The sequence below is a fragment of the Mizuhopecten yessoensis genome, unplaced genomic scaffold (genome assembly GCF_002113885.1).
Source record: "Mizuhopecten yessoensis strain PY_sf001 unplaced genomic scaffold, ASM211388v2 scaffold8071, whole genome shotgun sequence".
Classification (NCBI taxonomy): Eukaryota; Metazoa; Mollusca; class Bivalvia; order Pectinida; family Pectinidae; genus Mizuhopecten; species Mizuhopecten yessoensis.
The window spans coordinates 2,271,570-2,278,490 of record NW_018407364.1 but is presented as its reverse complement, the minus strand read 5'-3'; the positions used below and the strand labels follow the sequence as shown (position 1 = coordinate 2,278,490).

The 6,921-nt window shown below is 35.8% G+C and overlaps 1 protein-coding gene across 1 annotated transcript in view; it reads left to right on the top strand.

Annotated features, from left to right (window-relative positions):
* Window positions 1–1,434: 1,434 nt before the first annotated feature.
* Window positions 1,435–6,921, top strand: part of LOC110454855 — a 14,428-nt gene continuing 8,941 nt past the window's right edge. Inside the window, exon 1 of the mRNA XM_021504603.1 lies at window positions 1,435–1,564. The gene's annotated coding sequence lies outside the window, so the exon portion shown is untranslated. The remainder of the gene's footprint in view (window positions 1,565–6,921) is intronic.

Here is a 6,921-nt window from a genome sequence, read left to right as displayed (position 1 = left end):
AACAATGATATGGTTGACCGTAAAGCACTCATCTTACTATACTAGCGTACAATAATATAGTGGAAACTATTACACTCCTTATACAATGATAAACACAATATTACACTGTACTAGCATACCGTATTATAATAGACAGTATAACGCACTGATCATACAATGACACTCATCATACACTGTGATATACATTATTACACTCATTTTACAATACTATTACGATGGTATAATACATAGCATTACATTCACTCATACCGTGCGTTCACACTGTGGTATGGCAGGCACTGTTGCATCCATCTTACAGTACAATCCTACAATAATATTATTACAGTATAACACATATATTACTCGCACTCCATGATATATATATTATAGATAGTATACCACACCATACAGTGCAATCATACCATGGCATAATAGTGACTATAATACTCATCATACCATATAATATTACAAAGGTATAATAGACAGTGTTACAATCCCATCATACAATACTGTAATAGACAGATAACAAACAAACCATGATAAGCAAGCTGTAACCACACTCATTATGCAATATAACTATGTTAGGTTTAGCAAATGATCAGTAATATCTATATGTATACAAAAGTTTACAGTTTGATGTGTGAAATTCACACATTATTTTTTTAATTGTCTTTCTAGTAATTGTACGAAATATGAATAATTTTCAGGCATTTCCAGAATATCAAAATTGTCAATTTTAGTTTCGACAAAAACAAGAATATCATGAGATGTAATCATATCAATAAACTCAGGCAAAAGCAACTTGGACTTAATGCCACAAACATTTAAACAAGTCAGTTTTAAGTCAGGACACACACCACCATGGTTACCATGGTGACTTACACCGGGACCTCTTGTGACGCGTCCCTAGCGACGATGGCCGGTTGCTGCCCTCCCGCCGCCTATTAGCAAATCGATTCACGATCATGTGTACCCAATTGTCCGAAACACCAACTCAAAACTTCTGATCTCATTTTTTTCCGGAAGAAAAAGATTCATTAAACAACCCGACATGTGTTTGTTATCTTACTGTTGTTATATAGCTATGAATCATGCAGTTGATTTTTAACTAGAATATAATCAGATTATTTTTTTGGGATTTGAAAGCATACGTTAAGTATTAAGTTGTACAATCGTTTAACAGGGGATTAGGTCGATTTAAACACACGTTTACAGGTGGCCTACAATGAAAGACTGGCATTGGTCAGTTTAGGAACAGTATATACTTCACTATACGTCCCTGGTCAGTTCTAACGAAAACCTCATTAGTCATGGTCATTTAGGTAGGTGTCCAACGCTTAAAGCGGATTGAGTATAAAACTGACCATTGATATTGGTCTATTAACTAGATCCTGCGAATGGTATTCCATTTATTTATACATGTAGATTGGACCTCTGTGTGAAATGGCCACTCAAACAGAAATGCTTGATATAGAGACATTATCAACAACATCAGTTTCATAAAGTTATTTCTAGAAATTACGCTAAACACCAAGACTTCTCCACTGATTACGTATTGGCCACAGCAGACGAAATAACTTCAAACGTAGATATATTTTGATTTGGTACATTGCTTAATTATGGTATTGCATGGACGCCATGACTTTTTCAGCGACATTCGTATATAAGTGATTTCACTATCTTATTATAAAAAGAGATAAATTAGTTGCTTAAACTTCGATTGATTTTACAATATATCGGGAAATGTACATGTTTAAAGATGGATATATCCCTAAAGATTGATTGTAAAATCAATGGAAGTTTAAACTGTTAAATATATTATGTGTATGCATGTATTTATGAAGCTAAGTGCGACCATTCGTATGCAGTTTAATAATGGCGGTCATACACTTCCGTACATAACAATAAAATATGCTTCATTCAAATCTTTGTGCACCAGAAAGACATTGCCTATCTTGGTAATCTGTTTTACAGACTCATTACTGACTTTGGTATAATAATTCATTTTATCATGATTTTGATCATCCTCGATATCCAGGGGTTACGCTCACCTACGCTCTCTACGTATACAGTGTAGAGAGTGTAGGTGAGGGTAACCCCTGGATATCGAGGATGGATTTTGATATAAGCATTGTTTTAACTCCAGTTTGAAAGAAAATTAATTTTTAATCATTTTACTCTATATCTTAGTCATACATACTAAGTGATATAAAACCAAGCTGCTTACATATTTTCTAATATCAAATATATATTACGACGAATCATGAATGTGTTTTAAGAAGTTTTTTTAGGTCACCTGGTCCGAAGGACCGGTGAACTTATGCCATGGCATAATTCTTTAATCCCTATGGTAAAAGAAGGATTTTAAAGGTTTTACCCATATTTCCCCTATTGGGCCCCGCCTCTCTGCCTCCAGGGGAGTTAGACACACCGTTTATACAAAATTGGTTCCCCTTTACCCAAGGATACTTCATACCAAGTTTGGACAAAATCCTGTCATTCGTACAGAAGAAGAAGGTACATGTATTTGAAGAATTTGTTTTGTTTCCCTTATTGGCTTCCGACCTTCTGCCCCCAGGAGGGCCACACTCGCTGTTTACACGAAATTGAGTCCCTTTTGCCCAAGGATACTCCAGACTAAATTAGGATAAAATCCCCGAATCCCTATGGTAGAAGAAGGGTTATAAATGTTTTACCTCTATTTCCCCTATATGGCCCCGCCCCTCAGGTCCCAGGGGCGCCACACCCACCGTTTATACAAAATTAGTTTCCCTTTACCCAAGAATGCTCAACCAAATATGGACCAAATCCTTTCATTCCTACAGAAGGAGAAGGATTTTAAAGAATAATTTGCTATGCTTCGCCTATTGGGCCCTGCCCCTCAGGCCCCTGGGGACCACACCCACGGTTTATACAAAATTGGTTCCCCTTCACCCAAGGAGGCTTTAGACCAAATATGGAACACATCCTTTCATTCCTACAGAAGAAGAAGGATTTTAAAGAATTTGCTAGATTTCCCCTATTGGGCCCCGCCACTCAGCCCCCGGGGGCCAGACCCACCATGTATACAGAATTTGTTCCGCTTCCCCCAAGGATGCTTCTGACCAAATATGGAACAAATCCTTTCATTCCTACAGAAGAAGAAGGACTTTAAAGAATCATTTGCTATGTTTCTCCTATTGGGCCCGCCCCTCAGTCCCCAGGGGGCCAGACCCACCATTTACACAAAATTAAGTTCCCTGAGCCCAAGGATGCTCCAGACTAAATTAGGATAAAAATCCCTTAATCCCTACGGTAGAAGAGGGATTTTAAAGGTTTTCCCTCTATTTCTCCTTTGGGCCCGCCTCTCTGCCCCCAGGGGGACCACACCCACCGTTTATACAAAATTGAGTCCCCTTGGCCTAAGGATGCTCCAAACCAAATTTAGTCAAAATCTACTTGGCCGTTCAGGACTAGTAGCGTTTTAAAGGAAAAGTTGACGGACGGACGTTGGACGACGGATGACGGACGCTTCGGTATGGCATAAGCTCACCATGGTCCTTCGGATCAGGTTAGCTAAAAAGGTATATATATATGAAGCTTAAATCAGGAACAGTTAGTTTCAGAACTCATTTGATAATAAATGGGACCTCATTGACTTACACCAGTGTAGGTGCTAAAGGTGTGGTAATACAATTCCTCCTAGAGCATTTAAATGACACAATTGCTATAAAATTATATCATCATTGCAATATATTCAAACTGTTATTTTCATACAGAATATTAGACTATTTCAAGAAAGAATTGTCATTTTATTGAAGATTAAGCAGAAAAGTGTGTTAAATTTCATTTCTAATGAGAAAATTTTCAGTTTTTGACACATAAATTTATATAGACTAAAACTAGTCTATTTTTCTTACTTTCTGAAAAGTCGGCTACTAATTATATCTTTCAGCATCAGGAATTTCAAAAAATGACAACCGGTTTTGTCATATAACATTTTTGGTTCCAAAAAAGAAAAAAGCATCGCGTTCTTTCCACATTTCCTTTAACTTGTGTTTCTTCCTGACTAAAGATCATTGGGTCTTAATGTTTGGCAAGTAGGTTGTTCATGTGAATATAAGTTTAAGTGTTGTAAACGTTGATGACCTTGACCTTCGTTCAAGGTCACAAAAATTAAATGTGCTGAAATATATTTTTTTGTATGGGGAGTCAGAGAAGGATATCATTCTTTGCTTTATTTGTTTAGAATTAACGATATAAAATAGTGTAATTCTCCTCCATATTTTGTTTAATTAATGGACAATAGGCAAAAAAAAACACCACAAAAAAACTAGAACTGTAAGCCAAAGAATAGCTAGTACCCTCGCTCCTATATAAACCAGAACTGTAAGCTAAAGGCTAACTAAGACAAAGCATTGCAAAGCAATCCATAGTCTCCCAACAGTATATATTTAAGTATATATGTCACTGACATACTTCTTGTACTTCCTCCCCATGCTAAAACATACTTTCATACCAATCTTGTTAGGCCAGATAACCAGTTTTGCTGAAATCGTCCTAGTAGTTAAGGAAGAGTTGTCAAGATAAAGACTTTTAACAAAGGGCCATAACTCATTAAAAAGGGTCGAAATGAAAAAAATACCATCCTGATGCACGAACCCTGATGCACGACATCAGGGGTAATTACCATATCTGTAAACATTCGATGAAATCGGCCGAGAAGTTTATGAGGCAGACAGAGGTTTTATTCAACAAAGGGCCACAACTCCTTTTTAAAGGATCAGAATATAAACATACTACTTGGATGCACAATGTCAGGGGCAGTTACCATATCTGTAAACTTTCGTTGAAATCGGCTCCATAGTTTTGGAGGAGTTGTCTGGACAAGTAGTTTTCAACAAAGTGCCATTACTCCGTAAAAAAGGGTTAGATTGACAAAGGAATATCGGGATGCACACCATCAGATAGTAGTTACCATATCTGAAAACTTTCGTTGAAATGACCCCTTAAGTTTTGAGGACATGTCCAGACAAAGATTTTTCAACAGAGGGTCATAACTTTGTTAAAAAACGGGTCAGAATGAAAAAATAATACCTGGGTGCACAACTTCAGATGTTAGGTATCATAATTGGAAACTTTCGTTGAAATTTGTCCATTACTTAAGGAGGAGTTGTCCGGACAAACTTTTTCTACGGACAGATAGACGGATAGACAAGCTGATTCCAGTATACCCCCACACCCCACCCCTAACTTCGTTGCGGGAGGTATAATAAAGTGTATAATAGTTTTAGTATTAAGGACTTTCCACCCTTCGTAATACACATGTTTTTCTTGTCGTATTTTCGTGTCGTCATTTCCGTATTGCGTATCGGGCATTCCGTTACCGTAGTGTAAATTATAGTAACACCGGGAAACAAAAGTACACGTGCGTGACGATGATATGTCAACACCCGATATCGAGACTTACTAATAACTTGGAAATCATGTGCAATTACACGTACTTCAGAAATAAAGCTTATGATACAAAGATATTAATTAACTCACAGGAAAACACTGACATACGATCAGAAGGTCGTATATATATGAGGCGCATGTAATGCAGACTGATGTGTTTTGTTTACCGACCTCACCTGTACGTATCACGTGCTAACAGTAGTTCACAAGCTCTTGGTCGCTACGACTTTTGTTGTCGAGCAGCGAGTTACGTTCTGTCAGATAAATCGGTTCACAAATGCAATAACAATACTCTGTGAAAATAGTGGTTTGTAAAATATCAGGATCCCTATAAAATGCAAGTGCATGTGCGTGCACGTAATACGGCATACCATGCGATAGCCTACGGTTACATATGTACCTGACATAGAAGGTTCCATAAAAGAACAGTAAATTGACAATTGAATATAGTAATTTAATTTATTTCCGTCGTTTTTGGTATAGTAAATAAAATAAGTGTCATTGTATAAATTCTATCCCTCTGCAAAAAGTTCCGACTTTTTTCAAGGTAGACAACTCTCATCAGGATCAAAATCATTGTAAAATGTAAAATAAATGAATAATAAAGACTTTGTGTGTATTTGGTTCAATTTTTCACTCTTTTTGTATGAAACTATGTGTCCTGTTTGCTCTTAGATTGTAGTTAGTAGCTTTTATCAATACAATTTCAATAAAAAACGCTTTTTGTAATATTTTGTAGATATTTTATGATAAATAAAATAACTGTAGGGTTGATTAACAATGTTTCTTTTCATTATTTTATTTTCGTAATTGTTTTGAATAATGCCACATGCTCAAAAAATTGTGAAAGTGTTGAAATTGACAAAAAAAAACCAGTTTATCGGAATGCTTAGATTTTCATAAAATCATCTCTATATAGTGACATAACCATCATGTGAAACTTTCATTGAATTCTGCTGGCTAATTGCGAAAGGGGGGAGCCTCCTTAAGTAGCTCTCCAGAGGAAAGATTACTTTGGCAGAATACATATTCATGAGTTATTACTGCTGCACATAACTTTAAAAGATGCGTAATATAATAAAGTGTTTTGGTATGATACAAAAACAGAAATTGTATCGGTATTTATCATTGCTTGTCAAATCTTCAAGATTATGTGATTATGATAAGAGTTATAAACAAATAAATAATCCTAAAGCTAGAGATAAAGTAATTGAACTTATAGATGAATTCAGTCTAGTAGATATTTTTAGAGAGCAACATCCAGATTATAAGAGATATACATGGAGGAGAAATAATCCTATTAAACAGGCACGTTTAGATTTTTTTCTGGTATCAGAAAATATGTTAAGTAATATACAGAACTCTAGTATTGAAACTGGTTACAGATCTGATCATTCTATACCTACTATTACAATAAAATTTAATGAATTTAAGAGAGGAAGAGGACTTTGGAAATTCAATAATTCTTTATTACATGATGAGGATTATCTCAAAACTATAAATAAA